The sequence below is a fragment of the Lissotriton helveticus genome, chromosome 12 (assembly GCF_964261635.1).
Source record: "Lissotriton helveticus chromosome 12, aLisHel1.1, whole genome shotgun sequence".
Classification (NCBI taxonomy): Eukaryota; Metazoa; Chordata; class Amphibia; order Caudata; family Salamandridae; genus Lissotriton; species Lissotriton helveticus.
Genome location: NC_136073.1, coordinates 333075480 through 333101226, shown reverse-complemented (window position 1 = coordinate 333101226; position 25747 = coordinate 333075480).

The following is a 25747-nucleotide window of genomic DNA, read 5'->3' as shown; positions in this document are numbered from 1 at the left end:
CTGGCACAAGGCAGCTGACATCAGCGCCGGCGCTAGAGAGACAAGAGGAGAGTGCCATATCTCTGTCAATATGGTGCTCTCCTGCTCTCTCCCTATCACACAATGCAATGCAGTCTCTTTGGGTGGTGTCATTCATTGCCTGACAGCTAAGACAATCTGGCCCAACTGTTTATGTTAAAAATAAAATATGAATTTTGGTATGATACTGTCAATAAGCTAGGTTATATACTGAAAAAAAGATTCTCTTTAATGTAGCTACCATTATATTTGCCCTGGATGTTAATATTGGACAACCACATTTCAGACTGTATTTAAGTGTTATTGTCATTGCAAAACTTATCATAGCTGATCACTGATGTGATGTTAATCTTCCTAGTTTTGAATACTGATGGGCTAGGCTTTTTAATATGTACACATCAAAAATGCTATTCATGAGGGCAAGGGCAAGGGCAGAGGTGGGAGAGCAAATGGATTGGCTATTTTAGGTCCATTCTTTATTAGTTGGTCATACGTGAGGAACAGCTGTGCAAGACACTGATTTATGGAAGAAGCAATAATGGATACTGCTATGATGAATTGTATGAATGATTTAAGTGTTATGGAGGATGCAATTTTGCAATATGTAATTAAAATTAAGATTGAAGATTGAATGATATTAATGACAAGTTACTCCACCTTATCAATAAAAATAAATAAAAAGAGCGTTTGAGGTCTGAAATTATTTACCATAGTATTCCACTATGAAGTGTTACTTCCTAAATTTTATAAAACAAATCCAACATCTAATATCCAAGTAGGAAAATGTAAAGTTGGTGTTTAAATATTGGGTAGAAATTGCTAAATTAGTGTATTAACACTCCCCTGATCTTTTATGTCTTAAAGAAACCTGGATACTTGCTGACTGGGGCTCTTTTCAGTCAGAATTGGTGTTTGAAAGCGTTTGAATTATACCACAGAACCACTTAGGACTTGATTACGAGTTTGTCGGTGTGGGAGCGAGTCGCCATGCCAGCGCCCAACTCCCACACTGCCCAACTCATTCGCTGCCCGCCCGCCCACCATATTAGGAGTTTCCTCCTGGTCTGTTGGGCTGTGCTTTGGCGGTCCCAGGTGGTGAGCCTTAGAAAGGCACTGCAAAGGGAATGCCAAAGCAAGTTCCATCACGCCATGGGCTGTTAAATCTATGCCGTGCAGGAACTGGGGGTGCATGCATACAGGGGCACACCATGTGCCCCCCTGCAATAATCCCCTAGCCCTGAGGCAACAGGGGGCCCTGTCAAGCCCCCTTTATTTTCTCACTTTATTTCCTCACTACCACACTTTTCTTACCACTTTTACTGCCATGAAAACTGTGGCAATGAGGAAACTCCTAATATGCTTGGCGGGACCGCAGGGGTGCATACAAGCTTTTTGCGGGCCTCAGACCACTGTGCCAACTTCCGGTATCTGGGATCCCTGAAGAGTGCAATGGTCCTTTGCTAGTCCGACTGCTAAACTTGTAATAGGGCAGTCAGGCCGCTCATGTGGCGGTGTCCGCAAAGCCACCACAGCAACGGTGGTCCATGGGACCGCCATAGTAACAATCAGACCCTAAGTAAGCATGCCAATAGTTTCTAAGACCATACGTGTGTACCTTAGGATGATATGGATATACACTAATATCGTCATTGTTGAGGATCATAGAGATAGTCAGAGAAATTAGATCATGGTCACTTTAGATATGAAAGCCCTTTATACAAATACACCTCAATGTGTAAAGATCAGGCAAAGCAATTATGCCCTAATGTAACATTCCCATGGGCAGGTGTCTCTTCACAATTTACACTAAACTGCATTGAGATCAGTCTGAAAATCGACATCTTTCTCCACAGGAAAGATCTTTGTTTATAAATGAAAGGAGCTAACAAAGGGAGCTGTTGTGCCCCCAGCATATCCAGTATGTAGGTGAGATTCTTTGAGGATAGACACATATATACTGACATGGGCCAGTATTATGGAAATATTTATTCACAGGAATTGATCCATTGAAGCCCTTTCTTTCATTTGGAGAGTTGCTAGTTCACTTTTGGACTTGCTCAAATTCACCGCACTTAACAATGATACATTTTTAGATGTGCGATGTAAAACTTTATATCAAATGTAGCGATTGAGTTGTTTACTAAACCTATGGATTGTAACAAATTATTAAGAGACAAGTTTTCAAGAGTCAGGTGGCAAATTCACTATGCCTAATTTATTGTTCAGGATATCTAGAAGCATGATAAAATGTTATTTTTTTAAAGCATGCTCTATATGGTAGATTTCCTAACATGAATAACATGTTTCAAACAAAGTGACATTCGAGACAATAATGTGTGTCACTCATTTTTTTTAACAAATAATAAATTCAAGAACTTTACTTAAATAAAATCACCCATTTGAAAAGTGGGATCAGAAAATTCTATGTTAAAGCCTCTTTTTGCTTTTTGGATGAATACACATTTTTAAAATAGATTAGTGCATACCCAAATCATGTTATGTTTCAAGGTAAAGAACATAAGATTGACTACATCACCAACTGCTGTATGAAAATTGTATTTAGTTTCTGCTATGTCTCTGTAATTTAGGATTCAAAGGTGAGACAGGCATTATGTTGATCCTTAAGCCACCTATTAACATGTCATAACCATTGTTTTGTGTATTATCATATTTAGTACACCGGGAGGACTCAGGTAGGATTTTATGGTTTGAAGGGCTCTCCACCAATAAAGTATGCATGTTTTACTATAATGTTGTTGAGATTTGCTATCAATGTAATGTATCCATATTCTTTTATAAGGTGTTGACAATTATGATATTAATCTACTAATGTTTCTTCTGTCTTCTATAAGGAGGATCATTATAAAGCTACATCACCCACCTTTACATAAACAATTTATTAATGCAGTGTTTCCCTTTACTATGACTTGTACCGCAGGGAACAATGTGGCTAATTTTGATGGGATTTTGATGTGGAGAAGTGTGGCTCAATGGTTAGAGCGGCAGACCGTGATGCAGAGGTCTAGCCCAGGACCAGGGTTCAATTCCCCGCCTCGGTGGGTCTTGGCTCAAAAATTCCACTGACCTGATAATTCTCGCCTCGGTGCCTATTCCAATCATGGAGTCCCACTCTGCAACTTTGGGCAATAGCTTGCTTAATCTCCACAACGGCCCCCACAACGCTAAGGATGCCTGGCCTCCACCTTGGGGGTGCCCAGGAGTGGACACCTCACAGGGAAAGCCAGGAAGGGTTCCTCAGCGGTATTCGTACAAGCGCCTTGAGACCCTCGTGGGTGAGTAGTGTGCTATAAAAGTATCAATTTACATTTACATATCTAGTGATTATTAGTTCTCAAAGATTTCACTTGAAAATTGATTTTTCCCCCCACATTTTTTAGGTTGAATTCTAGTAGCAATATTGCATTTACTCGAATTTCCTGGTGTTTAGTGACAGCTTGTTATTAGTAGTAATGTTCACCTAGTCCACAGCAAGATCTATTTATTGTATAAAGACACCATTTGTGCAGTACAAGACAGTGTGGGTAGCATATAACCATAGGTGCCAGTCTAGTGGTATCTATTTGCAATTGTTTTCTTTGTTATTGATGAGAATTTCTAATAGGGAATCTGTAAAAAACCCAAACAAGACAGAAGTTGACTATGTGACTTATTTCACAATATGATTACTTTACATGTTGTTATATTATTTGTGAGAAAAAGTATAATTAGTTTGGGTGGTTGTGAGACCTCACCTAGTAATATTGAAAGGGTATTTTCTTTATCAAGTCCCAATTAGGTTTCTTTAGATCAAATCTGAGCCTAGTCCTGGTTTGCTGTGGCAGAGAGCAGTCATGCTTAACTCAAAGGAACACAAATGTAAAGCATGTATCAGTACCAAAACAGTCAATAAGAAAGAAACACAACAAAATAAAAATCCCATTACAATTTATAAAAAAAATAGTATATATTCTTTTCATAAATAGACACCAAAATGACATAATCAGATGAAGGGACCTGGGGTTATGATTTTTGCAACGTCTATATAGATCACTGGAATTCATGCTAAAAACGTTTAACTGTTTGGTATATCGCTGCTTTTCACAGTTAGCAGTAGTCTAAGACCTTCAAAGGTGAGAGTCCAGGACAAAGTCAAAGTTTCAGGCTAACTGCAAGTGCCAGGTTAGTTCCAGTCAAGATTTGACCTTCAAACTTTTCCGTCTCTTTAACTTGATGATGGTCAGGTTAAAGGCTACCCACGAACCAGGAAGTAGTGATAGCCTATGAGCCTCTGACTCTGTGTCCTAAAACTGCTTTAGCCTCACAAGTTGCCTTTCTGTGGGAAGAAAGAGTACACTCTGGGAAGCACTTCTTGGGTGTTAGGACTCGATCTCTAGGTAACTAGCGGAGTCCAGGGTAAGTCCAGTGGCTACGGTCAGCTAACCACTTTGCAGGTGCAGGCTTCTTTAGCTTTTATGTCTCTGAAGTTTAACAGGAGATTAGCCAACTAGGACTTGGAGTCCACTGACTGGTCTTTGGCATGAGTGGAAGCAGGTCCAGCCCTGGGGATCTCTCATCATGAAGTCAACAGTACGGGGAGCGCTTTCTCTTTTTGAAGTTCTGTCTTGGTTTAGAAGGTACAAGCATTTTCAGTTTCCCATAGTGCAGCTTTTTTTCTGAGGTCCACAGGTTCAGCAGGTGCAATCCTTCATCTGCCCTTTCCGAGTTCAACAGTGTGCTGAAGCTGGGAGCCAGAGGTGCCTCTTTTTTGCTAATGTTGTGCTGCTGGGTGGGAAGGAGTCCCTAGCCAATGAGACTACAGTTCCCATAAGGATACCCTACTGCTTCTGACAAGATTTCCTGTAGGGTTGGCACTAAACAATCCCACAGTGCATTTCTCTTATAAATCCAAAGGGTCAGGGCCCTTTTTTCCTGGTTCAGAGATATGTGCACATTTCTGAGGTGTGTCCAGTTTAATTAGTCACTCCTCCAGGAACACCAGTTCTGCAACAGGTTTTCCCCCTCTGGATGACATGCAGGCTGACCTACCTACACAAGGAGCAGGCAAGCTAAGGTTTGACTCACATTTGACTCTCAGATACCGTAGCCCTTTTGAAGCTGGACCATCTGTGGTCATCAACCTTGGTACATCCTGTCAGGAGGAGGTTACGCCTCCTCTCTCCAGCAGACCCTGTGTTCTCCTTCCTGGGAGTACTTCACACCTCCTAGCAGGAGGGCAGCAGGCTATCTCTGGTGTCAACTGCTCAGTTAACCAGCAACAGATACCTGAACTTTAGGGCAAGAAAGTTGTGACTATCTAAAATTACCGTTGCATTAAGAATGACTTCAATCCGACTTCAACATTAGGTTGGGTTTAGTGTCACAATTAATTTGATACCTTGGATAACTGCGTTTGGTGGTCCCAAATGGAAGTTAGCAATTAGGGTTTAGGCTACAGTAACGCCATGTTAGCCAATGCTGCTACCAGCCTTGCTACAGTGAAAACAACAATGCTCAGTTTTTACTGTCATGACATATCAACACAAAAGAAACATTGGTTCTTTTTACCATTTAGCACGCTGCCTTGTCACTTACTAAGGCCTTCCCTGAAGGTGACTTATAAATATTAAAAAGAAGGCTTTGACTTGGCAAAAGGGTTTATTTTGTCATGTTGGGTTGTCAGTTTAAAAGCTAGCTCAACTAAACTGCAGTGACAGACCTAGAGCCATGTTTTCACCTTGTCTCTGTAGTGGTGGCACAATACGTACTGCAGTCCACTAGTGACCTTTACCTTTTTAGCCATGGGTACACTTTGTACCATTTACTAGAGATTAATGGGTAATTTTAAATATCCCAATCAAGGATCAGGCAATTGCACATTCACTTTTCAGGGGTCAGAGCACATGCACTGGGGCTTGGTCAGCTAAGTGCACTTTTCAGTTGAAAACCAGTAGCATCAGTCCAAATATTTGGGAGGCGACCATACACGTAAAGGCACTTTTTTGCAAAATTCTACATCTGATGTCAATTACCTACATTTATCTGGCAACACTTTATGTCCTAATGATGGAAGAACGAAAACCATGCCATCACCAAAACATGTTAACAACTTTTACTTGGACAACTGTTGATACATATTAATACAATTTGTGAGGGAATTGCTAAAAGGTAGAAGATTGGAAATCTTTTGTAGGTTATTTGGTAGAATATCCCAGAAAGTTGATGCTTGTACAGTGAATGCTCTGACACCAAATCAGACTTTACAGAATCCAGAGGTGCAGGGATAAAAAAAATTGGAGAAGTGATTGTTCCTCCTGTGAGAATGTCTCTTGAAATGTTTGGATATGATCTGAATGATCTTGCCTTATATAGAGTGAAAGACTATGCATTATTTAGTAAAACAACCAATTTCTGAACTGACAGGTGGTGCTGTGACTGAAATAATGCACTAGCACAGCTGAAGCGAGGAGCTCTCACCACTAAGCGCGCTGCCAGTTTTGAATAGATTGCAAGTATTGTGGTAGAGAGGTTTTTATATTCAGGTAAAGACTAGTACAATAAAGTAATCTATACCCATTAGTGGCCAAGATTGAAAGTTGCCTGCTCTCTGTGGAAGAAGTGGAAAAATGGGCATAGACGTTTCATGTGAAAGGTACACAAGGAAACAACTGAGCTTATTGCAATTCTTTTAGAGCATGTTATCAGTTTTACACATAAAATATTGACTACTTTCCCTGGTTGATTGCAAAAGCTGAAATAGGGAGTCCAGAAAGAAGATTGCCTATGCACATGATTAAAGTTTTTATCCTGTCTGTCTTCAGTTTAAGCCAACGTACAGTTCCACTTTTGTTTTACCAAAAGACACCCCTATAATGACCATGTATCACTGGGGTAGGTGTCCTAATCTGATTACTCTGCTATTCCATTATGGTCAATAGATGAACACTACTTTTACAGATTAACAGCCAAAGTTAGAGTAGAGGAAAGGAACACCTGTTCTTTATATCTCATTCATTTAAAAGATCGATTTCTATCTAGTCAAAAGATGGGGAATAACTCATCTTCACGTATAGATCCAGGAACAGTGCTCAACGTTACAACTTACATCCCCCAACATGCTCCTAAGTTTGAATTTGCATTAGTTTAATCTGTGAAATGTTATGCAACAAAGGTTTACACCTGTTTCATCTAAGTGGAAATTGGAAATGGGTATATCCGGTCTGGTCTAATGTAAACTCTGTTTTGGACAGTGAAATAACTCAGCAAGCAATGGCTAAAGTTATTAGTGAACCTGACATAAAAATAAATAAGCTCATATCTCCACCAACCATATTCAAAATTACATCCCACTAAACTGCCCACTGGTTACCTCACAAGAGGTTATTTCCTCTCAAACCAGTTCTCAAAATGTACAGAACTTTGTTCAGGCCAAGGTCTGTAAAATCAGACAATTCACTTCTATGTAAGTGTTCACCTGTTGCAGATGCCCAAAGCAACAAGCAGCCCCATCCACGAATGATTTAAATTTCAACTTCATAAAACAATGTTTTCAGGGGCTATTGCATTTTATTATACGTTTGCTTTGGTATAACCACTATTGAAAAATGCTATCTTGCACCAACTGATCAAAGAACTATAAACACATCACTCTATTCCCCTATGCAGTACACCTGCTTAGGAAAGTGATCATGTACAAAGTTCAACTCTTTTCAGCAACACACGATTTTTTACACTTTTTCCAGTTGGGTTTTAGACATCAGAAGCAAGTGGATATAGATCATATAATGGTGACAATTATACTTGCTCTATTATCTTTGACACTATTAACTATGGCCTCCTAATGAAATCATTTGACCAGTAATGCTTCTTGTGCAAGTCTGGAAATGTTTGGAGTATTTCCATTCTGGGTCAGTGTTGCAAGCTATTTGAACACCTTCTTTGGAGCCCCAGCCTCTCAAGTGGTGTTTACCTCAAGGATCACTTTTATTGTCACTCCTCTTCAATGTATATCTGAGACCCTTTGTAAAACTACCAATTGAAGTGGGAGTCACATTTTACATGGATTTTGATGATATACAGCTCCCCTGATGTCATGTAGTTTCCACTTTCAAGTAGAAACTGCGAGATTGTTGGACAATTTAAACTTTGGGATAGTGTCAGGATGATTCTGAGCACCTAGCTCACAGTGCCACCATAAGCCCCTCTAAACCTACATAGGTAGCAAATGGTTTTGGCAACCAGAGAACATGCCAACTCCGATCCCTCCTAGGAATTGTGGCATAAACTAAACCCCATGACTTTCACAGCCTGTCTAAACTTGCACCGCCCAGTTTGGCCTACAGATATAGAGACTGTAGATGCTGCCTTTAGAGGATGGGTCAATAATGCACTAGATTGTTGCATTCCAAGAGAAATGACTCGGGCAAAGCACACTCAAACCCATGCATGGTATAACGAGTCTCTGACGATAGAAAATAAAGAAAAATCATTATACAAAGGGCATTGAGAAGTTCCTATGATCTCACAACTGAATATATTTACAAGAACACAGTTAAACTGTATCAGGAACTGGTTCGGAATACCAAAGTAAAGTTCTTTGCTAAAGTATTTCCACCAGCAACAATCCAACCGAATCTATTTTTTTCATTATGAAGGAATTGGTAAAACCCCTGGAAACTGCTGATAATGCTATATCCTCCAAACTGCAACATAAGACACTTGCACATCTTTTTATATCAGCAAAGTGCATCACATTTATAGCACCGATTGTGCGGAGAAGGCCTCTTCCGCTTATCACTGGAACACCCTCCCGGCAGTTATGCCCTACTCCCTCCAAGACCTTCTGTCCATTTCCTCTAAAGAAATGGAGACCTTAACGGCCAAGGTAAAATCAGGCTCCCCTGAGGACCCACTAAAACCTGACCTTTGTAGGAAATTCCATGATTGCCTCCTCTCAGAAGGCAGAGAGCTGATCAACAGGTCACTATCGGTTGCAGGGATTCGTAAGTCTTGGAAGCATGCCAATGTCATCCTCTGCTATGGTCTGCTATGGATGATGGCAGAACCTCGGCAGTGATCCTGCTAGACCTCAGTGCGGCCTTCAACGCGGTCTCCCACAGGATCTTGCTATATCGGCTTGCTATATCGGCTTGAGGAGATTGGGGGCAATGGCAAGACCTTGGCCTGGTTCACATCCTTCCTGACTGATCAGTCCTTCTAGGTTTCTGCGCATCCCCTACACCTCCAACCTCCATCCTCGAGGCTGGGGCATCCCTCAGGGGTCTTTCCTAAGCTCCACTCTATTCAACATTTATGTCCGCCCCCTAGCCATGCTGGCCAAAGCCCGGAACATGGCTATGATATCATATGCAGATGATACCCAAATAGTATTTACCTTCTCCAGCAATATTAAATTAGACCAGGCAAAATTCCAAGGCGACCTTACAGCCATTTCTGAATGGATAACTAATAACTACTTACAAGCTAACTCCGCAAAATCAGAAGTGCTTTTGGTGGGTCGAGATACCCACCTATGGGGAAATCAATGGTGGCCTAAAGCCCTAGGCACCCCTCGCATCATTCCTGACCGATCAGTTCTTCTGGGTTTCTGCGCCCCCCCCTACACCTCCAACCTCCATCCTCGAGGCTGGGGTATCCCTCAGGGGTCTGCCCTAAGCTCCACTCTATTCAACATTTATGTCCGCCCCCTAGCCATGCTGGCCAAAGCCCGGAACATGGCTATGATATCATATGCAGATGATACCCAAATAGTATTTACCTTCTCCAGCAATATTAAACTAGACCAGGCAAAATTCCAAGGCGACCTTACAGCCATTTCTGAATGGATAACTAATAACTACTTACAAGTGAACTCCGCAAAATCAGAAGTGCTTTTGGTGGGTCGAGATACCCACCTATGGGGAAATCAATGGTGGCCTAAAGCCCTAGGCACCCCTCCCCAGCCGAAAAGTATGGCTAAGAATCTGGGAGTGATGATGGACAGCGCCCTTCATTCAAACCGCAGGCTAAGACTGTGGCAGGTACCTGTTTTGGGATCCTACGAGGCCTATAACCCATCCTGGGGCTATTCGATGCACCCACTCGACAGATAATTGTTCAATCCACCGTGCTGTCACGCATGGACTATTTTAAGGGGCTACTACTTGGTGATAACAAAGCCATGACACAAAGACTTCAACGGGCACAGAATGCGGCTGCTCGCGCGCTCTTCGCACTACCTAAATACTGTCATGCCTCTGACCTCCTTCAACGGCTTCACTGGTTACCTATAGAACAGACAGTTCACTTCAACACTTTATGTACTACACATAAGATCCTGCATGGCCTGGGTCCGCAAATCCTGACCGATCTATGCTCGGTGTATATCACACTCGGGCCCTGTGCTCGGCAGACCTATACCTGGCCTGTGTCCCGGAGGTGCGCAGGACCAGAGCCGGGGGAGCTCATTCAGGGCATTGGCCCCTGCCCTCTGGAATACCATCCCTCTTGCTGCCCGCGGCATGCAGGACCATTGGGCGTTCAGGAAGATGATCATGCCATGGCTTTTTTCCAATCTCTATTCTACTCCCTCTCTATCCACCTCTACTTTGGCTCAGCATTGGGACACCCTGATGCGGGGGGCAGCCATGCGCTCTACAAATGCTGGTAACATAACATGACATAACTAAGTGGAACTTGTAAGCAATGTAGTTTCATAAGACCTAATCCTGCATTGTCATGAGCATAAATATGTGTTAAAAGTCATCATGTGTACCACTTTTTCTTAAGTATGGCCCTCAGTCTGTGTGCACTGTTCACATAGGGTGAACAGCAAAACACACAAGGGAAGAGTATGCCCTGACGTGGGTCCCATGCTCACTAAGCCACTGGAGTCAAGCTATCCTGGCTGAAGACGGTTGATAGCCAGAAACTGGTCCTAGGATGCTTGATTCCGGTCCAGGAAAGGCATGGCTTGGCAGTTCAGGCTGGACTGTTCCCAGTTGTAGCTGCATGCCATTACATTTACATCCTGGACTCGGAAGTGATGCAGCTCAAGGAATAAGCCATGGTGCTGTTTGCAGAATGGAAGAGAGAGGATGTGATCTGCACCTATATAAGGCTGAAAATAAACAAAATAGACCTCAGCTGTTATGATGATCTCATTTACGGTCTGTGTACCTGAATGGATGTATGTTGTTTAAGTTATTTTCATTCTTTTATAAATTGTGTCACAGTAACAAAATAAAACAACCATTGGCAATGCCAATAGGTATGGCTTTGAAGGAATACTGTATGGTAATGTGAAGCATTACAAATAAGTAGCATGGGAATGGATATGTGTTTGTGGAAGCAAAGAACTGTAGAATGGTATTAGTGTAGGCTAAACGTTCAGGTGACAGTTGCACTGTCAAGCCAGATCTTAAATTCATGTTGGTTAATGATTGCTCTCTGTCCATTGGTGCTCCTGCCAGAGACAACACCATAAATTATTTAGTTACCTAAGACACTTTAATAGCATTTCAGTGTCATGTGTGTACCCTTGATGGTTCAAGCTCAGTCAGCTGTATAAATAAACAAAAGGATAACAGCTGTGTGGAGGGCAAGCACTTTTCTTGTGGAAGCAAACAACGTCTGCCCAATCAAAACAAGTATGCCTGCCTCCCAACATGCAGGGGGAGCCACAGTTCCTCTCTTGGTGATTCCACATAACTGTCTGATAGCTGCTGTGTCAAGCCAGACCATAAAATATATTGCTGGTAGTGTTTAAGAAATATTAATACCCTTGAAAGCACACTTTTTTAAGTGTAAAATATGTATCACAAGTGTTTATCAGGTGGTAATTTTTGTTGGTGTTCTCACACTACAACAAGATTCAGCTGCTACTTTACAATAGTAGTTTTTTATTTGGGGGTCATTTTTCTACTCTGAATGAGAAAAAAATCCCATCTGGATTAACAAATGTGATACATTTGCACAAGATAAAACCAGGTACAAAATGATCACAAACTGTGAATTGAATGGAGCTGTGATATTGTAATAATTATTGCTCCCAGTGATTATTGCCTTTTCTGACTTTTTTGGGAATAGCATATAGATTTTGGGGCTTACCACATCACAATCCACAAGCCCATGTAAATTCTGCACCTATTTCCCCTGTTAAAGTTCGGCAGGTTTGACCTTCTGAAATGTAATGGAGAGTGGGAACTTATGGCTCTGACAAATTTTCGTTTGTGATAAATATGGCTCGACTTAATATTAAGATTTCAGTGCAAACAGGTGTTTGCGCAGTGATTGCAATCTAAATGGCTTGTTGTAATCAGGCCTTTTCTCTGCAAAGTACCTCCATTGACTTCAGAACTACCCCAAGGTGATCTTGGGTCTTAGTTTCTGCAAGAATTTCAATAGTTCCAGTCTGTGTTTTATAACGTTTAGGGTCATATTCACAAGGAGCTATCACCAAATTAGCCATACTTTATCACAGCCAAAGTCGTGATAAATGTACCCCACCATTCACAAGCTGGTGCTAACAGCCCACAGTACCAGTTATCCCGCAATAGCAGCCGCAAAAAACATCGCCACAGAGAACCCCCCCAACTATCAATAAAGAGATGCAGAGTAGGTGTTCCTGTATACACATGTACACGACAACACCACACCTCAACATTCACAACGAACAGACAGATCAGCGATAAGAAAGCGAAACACGCAATAAGGCACATTAGCAGCAGGAAATCTACACCTGCTCTGACCTGGTGTAAAGTCGTACGGCAGCCTGCACCACAATAGGGAACCCAGCCCAGGGTGTCATCAGAAGGGCAACAGATGCCATGGAGCAACTGAACATGCAGCCCGGACATGCAAGAGGGCCTCAACACCCACCTGGCACCCCCCCGCGGACCACCACAGATGCAGCGCAGACAAAGACAGTGCCCCCCCCCAGGAAACACACCTGCCTCACAGGCACAACTTCTGACAATGTCACTGTCCACTACAGGCTGAAAGGGACAACCATCCTGCGCATCCTGGCTATCATCGCCCAACAGGCCAACAGCACCCACACAGCCGACAACCCATATCCCACCCCACACCAAGCTGCTGGCTGTGATGCACCTGTTGGCCCCTGGCACACCCCAACCAACACCTGCCAGAGTCGGCGGAGTCCCACAGCCAGCCACATCCAAGTCCCCCACACCTGTCCCAGACCACACCATCACCCTGGCACCCCAATACCCGTACAGCCAACACAATGTGCAGGAACCACTGGAGGCCAAACAAGGTCTATACGCCATAGCCGGATGCACGCTTGTGTTGGTGGCAATCCACTGCATACATGTACCACCTGTGCCCCCTGGTGACACAGCACACAATCAGCACAACAGGAAGCACACATCACATGTCAATGTGCAGGCCACATCAGAACACTGTGGGGCAAGCACCAATGTCGCCTCCAAATACACAGCCAGTGTGCATGATTCATTCATCCTCCGACAGTCCATCAGAAGCCAGCATTCCCAGGGTGGCACCAAGGTAAATGCACAGCCCCCTGGCAAGTTCCCAATGAACACCCCACTCACCTCAACTCCACAACCATGCAATCCACAACTCTGGCAATGTACACCTCACAAGTTCACAACCGACATGTACAACAACATGCCCACCCAGCAGACACGATAGAACAACTTAAAAATGGTAACCTGGGCAAGCTGTGAACATGACCAATCAACGGCATGGCACCTCAGCCACACAATAGCCTAATGTGGGGAGATGAGGCAACCAGGCATGTGTGAAGGATGCAGTAGAACCATGATTGGGAATGTACACATTGCCAAGAGTGGTGGCGAAGTGCTGGACAGACCGCAGCATGCAGAACACAGCCATATCCACGGTGACCTACGGAATGTAGTGGACAGTAGACGCAATGTCACCCCAGCCAGTGGTGGTCCTCGCGGAAATGTTGCCTGTTATGCCCCCGTAAGCTTGAGCAGAGTGGGATGGCCTGGCATATGCCAGGCCAGCGTAGGGGTGTGAATGAAAAGCATGTAACCCTGTGCGTGGTCCTCTTCCGGAAAGCCCAACATCTCTGCCAGGGTGGCACCTCCCACCCTGACATGAGGCCGACGCCATCCTCATCAGCGGAGTTGCCTGAGATCCTGTGCGCCTGCCATACCCCGGCCTGCTGGACCACAAACCCATCATGCCCGACCCTACACAGCCAGGCCACACTGATTAGCCGCTGACACCGGCGTGTGTCAAGGAGGGCCCACCATGTGCCAGTGTAAGATCGAAGCCCGAGGCCAGCGACACATGCTGCCACAAACCCTGTTCTACGCCAGCCGGCAACACGAGCTGCCACAAACCCTTTTCAACGCCAGCCAGTGACACATGCTGCAACAAACCCTGTTCTACACCAGCCGGTGACACGTGCTGCCACCAACCCTGTTCAACGCCAGCTGGCGACACGTGGCTGAGGGACCAGGACTACCCTGCGGACCAGTAGGTCTCACATCCAGCACATAGTCACGATTCACGAATAGCAGAGTCCACACCAGTGGTCACACGGAGAGGAGTAAGAGGAAGATGTGGCTCAGTCCGGACGAAAACCGGGTCACAGTCACGGAGGTGACCAAACACATGGTGCCACTGAACCTGAACTACGCAGGCCGGTGGGGCCACCAACGTATGCTGGTGACACTTGGTGAATGGCCCGTGCTGACCGATGCCTCCGGTCTACCCTGCTTTCAGCCAAGGCTGCACTCGAGTAGGTCACAGATTCGGAACTGAACATCAAGTATGCAAAGGTATATTACATATCATTGCATGCAAGGAGAGGCATAAGAGATTGATGCCTTGCATCTTAGTGGAGAGAAAATGATAATCGTTATGGAGGTGTTCGTACACTACCGACAACTGCCCTGGTGTCACTGGTGTCACTAGCCCTGTACATCGCGAGTCAACAACACGTAGCTTTGGGCCACTGCTGACCGCTGCCTACGCCCTACACGGCGGTCCAGTAGGTCTCACAGTCATGATTCCGCAATGGCGGACTTCATGTAAGCGTACCAGCATCATCGAAGACTGCATCCTCACTCAGCCCCGGTGCCACTATGTCTGTTTCCTGACATTCATGGACACTCGAACTTTGGTGGCATCTGAGTCTATGGACTAGGGCGCAGTTTTCATCCTCATGTAGCTGATACCAGATTGGTGGTGGCAACGAGGCTGTCTCATTCCACTCCCCCATTTGCTGCTTCCAGATAAAATCAAACCTTTTGGCGTCTTGCCCTGGACGTCACCTTCCACTGTCCCCTGAAACCCTCCGCAACATACACCTCGGACATTGATGTTGACACGATTAGGTCGCATGGCCCATGTGACTGCACCACAAGTCACCGTCCTGTGGCTGGGTGCCTGTGACGGCCGCAGTGCATCCAGGGCCACTAACTCCGTGCTGGTTATGTCCGGGACCCCTTCCCTGGAGACATTGGATGGGCCCTGAAGCGTAGGCCTTGGGGTCATCAACGCCATTTCTCTGTGGCCTTGTGCTGTATGCATAATCCGGGCCAGAATGCGTCCCACCAGGGCTCGCACACCAAAGTGAGCCCAGACCGGCCCGGACGACGGTAAACATCGTTTACAACGATGTTTTCACAACGCGGTACCTTTACACCGCGGCTGTGACAACGCAAGTCGTTACCACGACTTGCGCTGGAGGGCGCTCAAGGTCTAAAAATAGTTAATTTACTATCCTAACACCTTCCCTAGGGTCCACGGGGACTGGTGTTAGAATAGTAAATTAAACTATTCGAAATCCGCGCCCCCCCAACGCAAGTCGTGGTAACGACTTGCGTTGTCACGGCCGCGTTGTAAAGGTATGCGTTGTGACGGTACGCGTTGTACCGTCATATATCCCGGACGACGCATCACCGCATGAGGCACAGGCCACCACTGCAAGGACCACCTCCAACTGCCATCTGCCGGAGTCGAAACGGTGGTCCTGACAGACTTACGGAGTTGCTCAGGCCTGTTGTGGATGCCATCATCATCCTGATGCCCTGCTCAGCACTCCAGGTGCCAGTGACTAAGTTCACCACAGGCCATTGTCTGTTGCTGATTGTGTTTTGTGCTGTGGAGCCCCTGAGACATTGATGGGGAAGGTGATGCAGGTCTAACATACCCCTCTGCATCTGCATCAGGAATATATCGAAGGGACACAATCCAAGACTTTTTCTTCACATGAGCGCGCTCATCTATAGTGTCCAAAGCCCAGTGCACTGCAACTCATGGACACTTCTGTTTGCATGTCCTCTGGACTTTGTCCGGCTCACTCCATGGTGTTCAGCAGTTGACTCTGTATTGTATGTGTTTTCTGTTTCTGTTGCACTGGTGTCCAATGTTCAAGTGGATGCCAGCACCAGACATTCCATGCGAAATGGCTTACGCTCACCCCACACACATCCAGCACAGGCGTCACTGTACATGTGGCCCTGCCAATAAAGAGGCCGGGCGCACGTGCCCGTAGCCAGTTCAACATGATATTTGCGTGTGTCCCTGTGGTATTGATTCATCCAGCGGACGCCCTGGATGAAAGGCAGACATAGAGTAAGCTTGGATAAGAGGAGCGCTTGGGAAAAGGCTCCGTTTTCATTTTTAAAACTCAGTTTATGCACTCGGTGCTTTTAATTCATTCATCTTGCCTATTTTCACATATTGCTTTTAAACCACTTTACAGGAGCAGATTGTATTGAGCACTAATAATTTGCATTACCTCTTGTACTTGGGTTCTATGTCCCCGGTCCACCGCCAAAAGTTTGGTTTGTGTGGAGGGACGGGAACCGGGCCTTGAGGAAGTGATTAACAACTTCCGGGCCAGGCTGCCAATCAGCTGCTCTCAGTTGATGAACCGACGCCCTTAAAATCTAATGCACTTTCAGTCGCTCAGCGGACGTGACGCTGGCGCGCCAAAGGCAAGCCCGTCTGTGCCCGTCCGCGGCCGGATGGGGCCTGGGGCCAGAACCCCTGCCCAAATTCATCTTGGCCATCTCAAATACCCCCAAGATGCCCTCCTGTCTCTCCGGTCAACCCAGTGCACACACGATGCTCCCCTAAGTTGTGACCTAAGCCCTTCACACTGCTCTGGCTGTGGTTTCTCTCTCTGACCTTCCCCATCTAAACTGAACACTAGCATTTCAGATCTTGGACAAGCCTTTCAAACCAAGAAAAATGCGACAAATTCTCGGAATTCAACTTCTTCAGCCTAAACTGCAGGTCACTCCCTAGACTTAAACGAAACATCTATGACCTGCTATCTGTCCCTCAATCAGATGCTATCTTCCTCACAGAGACATGGCTAAGCGATAGCTCTGGTCCAGATAACGCGACAGCACTCCCCCCTAACTATACATACCTTGGAAGAAACCGTGTCGGCAAGAATGGAGGAGGGATAGCAATAATTTTCAAAACCTCCTATAAATGCAAATGGGATGACCTAGACTTCCAGGACTGTGAAGCCGCTCTTTTTAAACTCCTGCTTTCACCTAACTTTACTCTCTCAGGAACACTAATCTATCGCCCCTCGGGACAAGTCAGTGCTTGGGCCGCCTCACTTCCTGATCGCATTGCCTCTCTTCTACTTCAAGCCACTAACTTCTTGATCGTGGGTGATCTTAATATACATCTTAATGAGACCTCCTGGCCCACCAGCGCTAACCTCATTGCGGACCTGTCTGCTTTGAACGTTACTCTCCACCACTCCGGCCCCACGCATACAGCAGGAAACTTACTTGATCCTATCTTCCCTAACCTTACCAACGTCTTATGTAAACCTGCCATCCCCATCGTTTGGTCCGACCATTTCCTGGTCGAATTCCAAATCAAACATGAGCTACATTCAAAGAACCCCTTATACCCACCAGGGCCTAGGAACGGCAGAAACTGGAAAGATCTAGACCTAAACAAATTTAACCTTTTTTTAGAAACTCCATCACCAATTTGGATGATGATGATGCGATCATTCATCAATGGCTTAGTACCGCTATTGACGCATGTCTACCTCCGACCAATAAGAAATATAACCACCACTATCCACCCGCCCCTTGTTCACTGAAAAACTCAAACAAGAAAAAACAAAATGCAAAAACTTAGAGAGACGTTGGCGCAAAAACTATGATCCTAGTACTAAATCACTATACAAATCAGCCCTAAAAAAATATCATTCATTATGCAACATCGCTCGGGCAGAGCACGCCAATCTAACCATCTTACACGCACAAAACTGCCCCAAAGTACTTTTCAATGTTGTCAAGGAACTCTCGGGTGCCACCTGTCAGCCTAAACCTCCATGCCTGGACTCTAAGCAATGTGATGGTTTAGCTGATTTCTTTGTCGACAAAATTGCTATTATCTATGCTGACTTTGATAAACAAACGACTACGCTAATAAACTCAGAATCTGATAATCTCCCAAAACAACTTCTCCCCCAGGAAAATATTCCAGCAAACAACGACACCTGTTAATAAATGGACCCCACTTGACATCTCCACATTCTGCACTATTCTTAGCAGTATTAAATCGGGGTCCTCAAAGGATGCACTCCCCCCCCCCCGGTACTCCAAGCATTGGACCATCCTACACTCAATCTAATCATGGAATTACTTAATACTTCTTTACTTGAAGCTAGGGTCCCTGCAGCTTGGAAGCATGCTATGATTGTGCCCCTGTTGAAAAAAGGTAACTCCGATCCAGAGGTACCATCTAACTTTCCCCCATCTCTCTTCTCCCGGTCTTTTAAAAAATTCTGGAGAAACATATAAATGTCCAGCTTACAAATTTCACGGAGACACAAAATTTCCTTCATACGTCCTAGTCCAGTTTCAGGGCAGGATTCTCTACGGAATCAACACTGTTGGGTGTCACTGAAAATATCTGTCAACAGGTCGACAAAGGAGAAACCGTAGCACTTATTTCACTAGATCTAAGTGCTGCGTTCGACACTGTTTCCCATACTATCCTACTAAACACCCTCCATTCATGTGGTATCACTGGCTTAGCACTCAAGTGGCTATCCAATTTCCTTTCGTACTGGACCTTCCAAGTTTTCTCCCCCACTGCCAATTCCAAAACTCATGAATCACAGTATGGAGTCCCCAAGGCTCCATCCTGAGCCCCTTGCTCTTTAACATATATGTTAGCCCTCTGGCTACGATAGCTGGGCTCACTATTTACTCCTACGCGGATGACACTCAGCTCATCTTTTCACTCTCTTCTAACACAACTTCCAATACATCAGTGCTCCGATCTGGACTAATAACCATTGCTGACTGGATGCATGCCAACAAATTAAAACTTAATGGTGGAAAAACCGAACTTCTCCTTTTCGGTAACAATAAAACCCTCTGGGGCCCCCACCATTGGCCGTCACAGATGGGCTCACCCCTGCTCCCATCCCAATCTGCCCGCAATCTTGGTGTCATTGTCGATGACCAACTGACAATGAACCAACAAGTGGTCAAAGTAGCCTCCACCTGCTTTGCCATTCTTAAATGGCTTAGGAAAATTCTCTGGATGCTCCCTTTGTCCACCCAAAAAACTGTAATCCAAGCCCTGATAACCTCCAGATTGGTTTACGGTAATGTTCTGTACTTGGGAGCAAGCAAGGAAGTGCTACGCAAGCTACAGGTTGTACAGAACTCTGCTGCGAGATTACTCTGTAGACCTCCCAATAAAACTGCTATCTCAGCCTTTACTACGTGACCTTCATTGGCTCCGAATTGACAGTCGTGCCAAATTTAAAGCCCTATGCTACATGCATAAAATCAACTCCGGTGTAGCACCCCATTATCTAAAGGCCTTAGGGCACCATTATCGCCCCCCTGTCTTCCTCGATCCTCCAATCAACACACTTTCCAAATCCCTAGGATCAGACGAACCAGAATGGGTGGATGCTCTTTTTCCCATCTAGCTCCCTCATTCTGGAACTCTCTCCCCAATCACTTACGCACTGAACAACACTATCTCAAATTCCGTAAAGACTTAAAAACCTGGCTTTTCAATCAGTAGTTCCCCCACCACTTTTGTTGCCTAGCCTTTCATCCTTCTGTGTTTTCTAGCGTCGGGAAACCTCTGGGTAGCTGCGCGCTGTACAAATGTAATAATAATAATTGTTGTATGTATGAGGGCCCTGGACCCTACAACATTACATTGTGCTGCATACATCGGATGCAGACAGGTCACCTCAGGCAGTGGATTGGAGCTTGGACATGTAGCTTTGTCGTCACCCACTCAATTCGTAAGGGGAGTGACCAGGGCTGTCGTACGCACAGCCAACATTAAGCACCCCTGGGCGTGGTTCTGTGCGGTGAATGTGCATCTGGATGTGTCTCTATGACAGTGTGGGTCTCCTTAGTGGGGTGTGGTTGGGCCCTGAAGGGTGATAGACCCCTACATATGTGTCCTGGTTCGCATTCAATAGGTTCACACCCCACCCACACCTGTTGGGCCACCTCCTTTTTGCATTCTGACACATGGCATTGGGGTGCCAGGTGTGGGTGGGCGAAGTGTCATGAGCCAGCTGTGCTTGCAGGTGCTTCCTGCTGTGTGGTCTGTTGCAGGCTCGGTGTTCCCCCCTGAGTAGCTTGGCTGGCTGGTTCCTGGTGGGGGTTGCGTGAGATATCCATGGGCTGTTGTAGGGCGTCTGTGTCAATGGTGTGGTGGTCCTCTCCGGCATCACTGATGTGTTGTGTTCTGTGCTCTGCTGAAGGTGTTGTGTGCCCCTCTGCGATGTGACGGGGAGGTGCGTGTTGACTTTGTGTTGACATATATGTAGGCGCATTGTGCTGGTTTGCATGCAGGCTGTATGGCATTGTACATTATGACTGTTTGGGGGGTGCTGGATTCTTCTGCGGGACAGTGTACATTTGGACCTACATGACGGATGTGAGGTCATACACGTACATTTCGATTTCACTGTTTCCGGCTCTGTCAGATGTAGTGGGCATGTTTCTGTGCATGTGGGGAGCCAGTTGTGTCATCTTTTCTGCAGTGTCGGCTATGTGCATTGTTCCAAGCTGTCATCAATGTGTGTGTGCTGCAGTGTGCCAAGGCGATCTGGGACATGATCTTGGGTGTTTGTGGGTGTGCAGTGTGCTACGCCTCATTGCACATGTATGCCATTGTGCCCATCTCCCCCGTCCCGCCAGTCTGTGTTCGTTGCACTCCCTGTTGATGATGTGACAGGTCCTCTTGAGCTGTGTCCGTACTCCCAACTCCTTGCACCGTCTCCACACTGATGACTGTGGCCTAGGTTTCCTCCAGCTCCTCCGGTGGGGCTGGACTGCCACCTCCTGTCGCCGTTGCTGCCTTCCTGTTGGCAGTGGGTTTGTGCCTGGTTTAGGTAGTCACGTCATGCCGTTGACAATTGGCCTCCTGGATTGGCCTCCTCGGCACTCGGACTGCAATCCAGGTGGTCTACTAGTGGGTCAGTTGCTGGTAGTGTTCTGTCTCCTCCGTAACACTGGTCTTGTTTTCCTGTGGTCTAAACCCTCTTTTCCTCTCCCTCTGCTCCCTCGCCTTCCCCGACCCTGTTGTTCCTTGCTGGTGGTCTGTGGGGTTTGTGGGATTTGAGTTGGCCTCTGCACTGGGTCAGGGTGTATTCACGTTGCTACATGCTTTGACTTGTTTCTGGTGTCTTTGTTCTGTGGTTTTTACGGTGCATTGTCCCGCCGGATGCGTGGGATTTGCAGGCCTGTGGCTGATTTTCTCTACTTTTTGTACCGTGTTTGGCCTCATCGCATTTTTTTTTGCATTCGCATATCACATTTTAGTGGTGTGGTGTTGATTGTCACGCAGATATTTGCCGCATTATCTTGTGTCTATCACATGCTACCGCCCCATTGTGAATTCCACATTGACACTGGGTTATTTTCCTGCGATAGTTTGCGTTGCGCAAAGTTGCGTTACGCTACTCTTGCGGTAGTTATCACACTTTCTTGTGAATATACCCCTTAAAGTATGTCCCTAGTCCGAAGTCTGCAACATTTGGGCAGCTTAAAAGTGCTGGGGACATACTGCTAATTTATAGTAAAGCTTTTCCCCTGTGCAGTTTTACCTTTCAAATTTGATTTCTGCGGGGCAAAATGAGGACAACAGCAGAAACAAAGTAGCTTTTCTCTTATCTGGAGATGCAAACCCTTGAATTGTGCTTTCTTACCTGCAACACTTTTGACCATGTTACAAAATGTGTGCAGGTAAAAATCGCTAGTTTTGTCCAGTGCTTGAAATGGAAAAATAGAACTGCAGGTACTCCGTACCAGGGTACTTGCTTGTTTCTGAGAAGTGACAGAACTCTCCAATTAAAAAGTATGAAGTCACTCTTGAGAAGTGCCGGTACTCTCCCTCTCAAAATAAACAAGTGCTGGTACTCAGGACTGGACAGTACCTGCCCATTTTAAGAACTAGTTTAGTCTAAAATGCCTGTGTGACTTTTAATATTGAATCAAGTGCAAAATCATGTTTGCGCCCAATTCAACATTACCGTACAACTTTTAATGAGCGCCTAAGAAACAAGAGTGGCAGTCCTATTGATGACCCCCCCTCCTTAACATTCACTCTCCATAGATCCCAAATGTAGTCATAGAATACCAGGATTTGTAAGTGTGGCCCCACAAAACTTTCCAGTTTGTGTTACTGATAGTGGTAGCTCCACACAATAGACTCTTGCAGAGCTTAGTAAATCACGCACAGAGATGTTTGAGGGTCTCCAAGGAGATGGAAAAATAGGTTTTGTAAATCCAAGCTAATAGCTTATTTGAGGTACCAGCATAAAAATAATAATTTAATTCGAACATAGTGCATGGCGGCCTCAGAGGGTGTTGCCCCTACACAATAACTTTGTTTCCATAGCTGTTTTCCCTTCTCACCGTGCACTATATCACCCAGGCACACTGCTAGTGAAGTAGTGTGGCTCACTGGTTAGAGGCGGCAGACCCGAGAGCAGAGGACGGCCCGGGACCAGGGTTCGATTCCCGGCGCGGCAGGTTTCTGGACCAGGGTCAGCGGACTCGATAATTCTCTCGCCTCGGTGCCCACTCTGATCAGCGTTCACACTCGGCAACTCTGGGCATTAGCTTGCCTCATCTTCACTAACGGCCCCACCAGACCGCCGGGGATGCCTGGTCTCACCCTGGAGATACCCATTAAGGGACCATCTCTCAGGGAAGCCAGGAAGGGTTTCGCAGCGGTCGAAGCGCCTTGGGACCCTACGGGTAAGTAGTGCGCTATATAAATGCCTATACATTTACATTTGCTATCTAATCATGTGCTGCTGTGGGTGCAGCAGGAGCCGTGCAACTGTAGTTACTTAGGCAGCTGGAAACATTGTGACTGTCTTTTTTTTTTTTTTTTACTTTTGAGCTTGTGACTTTTAGCCTCATTTTCCAAGGGCCCTCTCCCATGCTGCACCTTTGGGAAATCTGAAATAGAAGCCATTAAACTTCTTATGGTAAACGCAGCGTGCGTCGGCATGTACACCTTGCAATTTACAGAGAGCCATAAAATATCAAAACCCGGGCTTCTCTATGCAATAGCGATTTTGCTCCGTAGTTTAATTATTTAATGGACGGTGCGATCATTTTAATGTAGTTCTTTCATCTCTGGTTATAGCTCAGCAATTCTTCAGGGCAAAAGAGCTTATCCAAATGTTATTTATACTCCGAGTCCACGGGAGTCCCTGTAAATCACAAGCCAGTTGCTCTCTCGGTTTCACACTTTCTCAGGGATGTATTTTCAGCCCCATTGCTTTTCGGTTTCCAGCACAGCTTAGGGTGTTACTTTGCAGCTTCTTGTCGGTGACGACAGGCTCCTGGCCGGGCTGTCATGCAGTGTGTATGCATAGACAAACATGGCTGCCTTTTGTGTACCAAATTAATATCTGAGAATTGTTAGAACATAAAATTGCTACCATGATATTCTGTGTTTTGACATGCCCTCCGTACAGAGAATTAAACAGCAGGAGTATCTCTTAGCTTCGATTTCTTAATCATTTTCTTTGTAGAGTCCAAAGGAGTCCTTTCCTTTTGCCGCCCTCTCTGGCCATCAGATTTTAAAACGAGTCAGCCATTAAGCAATCAAACTAAACTAATAGAACTAAACTTCATACCCACACAAGCATGTGTACACACACACACACATTTACTATGTTATGCTAGTAAAGATAAATGTAGCCCAATGAACTACGGCATATTGAACAAGTGGGATAAAACAGAGATTGGGAAATGTAACAGTACAGAGCAAATATCAAATCCCATGTTCTTAACAACGTACAGGGTATTAACCCTGAATCATCATGCTTATGAGCTCCACTGAATTATACTATGGATCTTTCCTATGAGATTATGCTCTGGTTCTCCATAAATACCTATATTTATGAATACGGTACATAAAAATGCCACGGCTTAGATCATATGTGCCATTGCACAGAGAACAATATGCCATATTTATCATTTTTTCAGAGACCGAAGAAGAAGCATGACCCATTTGTGGCTTCAACTCTTGCGTGTCATGGGCCTGCCCCCCACTCATCAAGGGAAAGAAAGAGCTCATCCACACACGTACTGATTTGATAGAATATATATATATATATATATATATATATATATTTTTTTTTTTTTGTCACCAAATTGCTCCGTTACCAAGGGCACACTTTTGGACAGCTGGTGCAAGTTCCAGGGACGGGCTTTCCCTGCAATTTCAATTCTTCACCAAGAAAATACTCGCACTCCACCAGGAATATAGTTATGCAGGTTTATTTTTATTGCCTTTACAGCAACAGCTTCACCAATGCGTTTCACAGCATCCGCTGCTTGATCACGGTTACAAACATTGGTCCCTTTTCGGTTTCTACTATTTATACTAGTAATTCACAATAGCCTTATTATGAGGCATTGTGGTACTTGTAGTTCCATATTTACATTTTTTACATTTTCACAAATCAAATGACGTGCTTTACTTGCATGTATTTACACATGATTTTGCTGGTATAGAATCAGTATGCGAGTGTGATAATTTGGGTACAATGACTCATATAATTTGATTCCAAATATCTTAAAGAACCCATAATCTCAGCAATATGGTGTCTCTTATTAAACACTGGTTGGCTGTTCGGTCCACTTCTATATGTCTTTATTTTCATGTGTTTATGTATAGGGACTTAGTGCCCTTATTTTATAAAGATATAGACTCCATTCACATACCAATCTTTGCTGATGGGTGTACTATTGCTCCTTATTGTGTTGTTTCAATTGTTATCTTAAGGGCTCAGTGCCCTATATTTCCCCACACTATGCATACTATTCATATTCATTTGTGTAAGTCCATTTTCAGTCTTTAGCCTTTTACAGGTGCACATGAAGTTCCTCGTCTCCATTGAGGCCCCCAGGCATCTTCGTTTTGAAGCGAATGATCAACCTAGATTCCATACGCCGTAGCGTCATCAGTCTGTTTCCTCCTCTTTCCTTTATTGGAACTGTAGCCAAACCACTATATGTCATGTCTCTCCAGGTCTGGACCGAACGGCCAACCAGTGTTTAATAAGAGACACCATATTGCTGAGATTATGGGTTCTTTAAGATATTTGGAATCAAATTATATGAGTCATTGTACCCAAATTATCACACTCGCATACTGATTCTATACCAGCAAAATCATGTGTAAATACATGCAAGTAAAGCACGTCATTTGA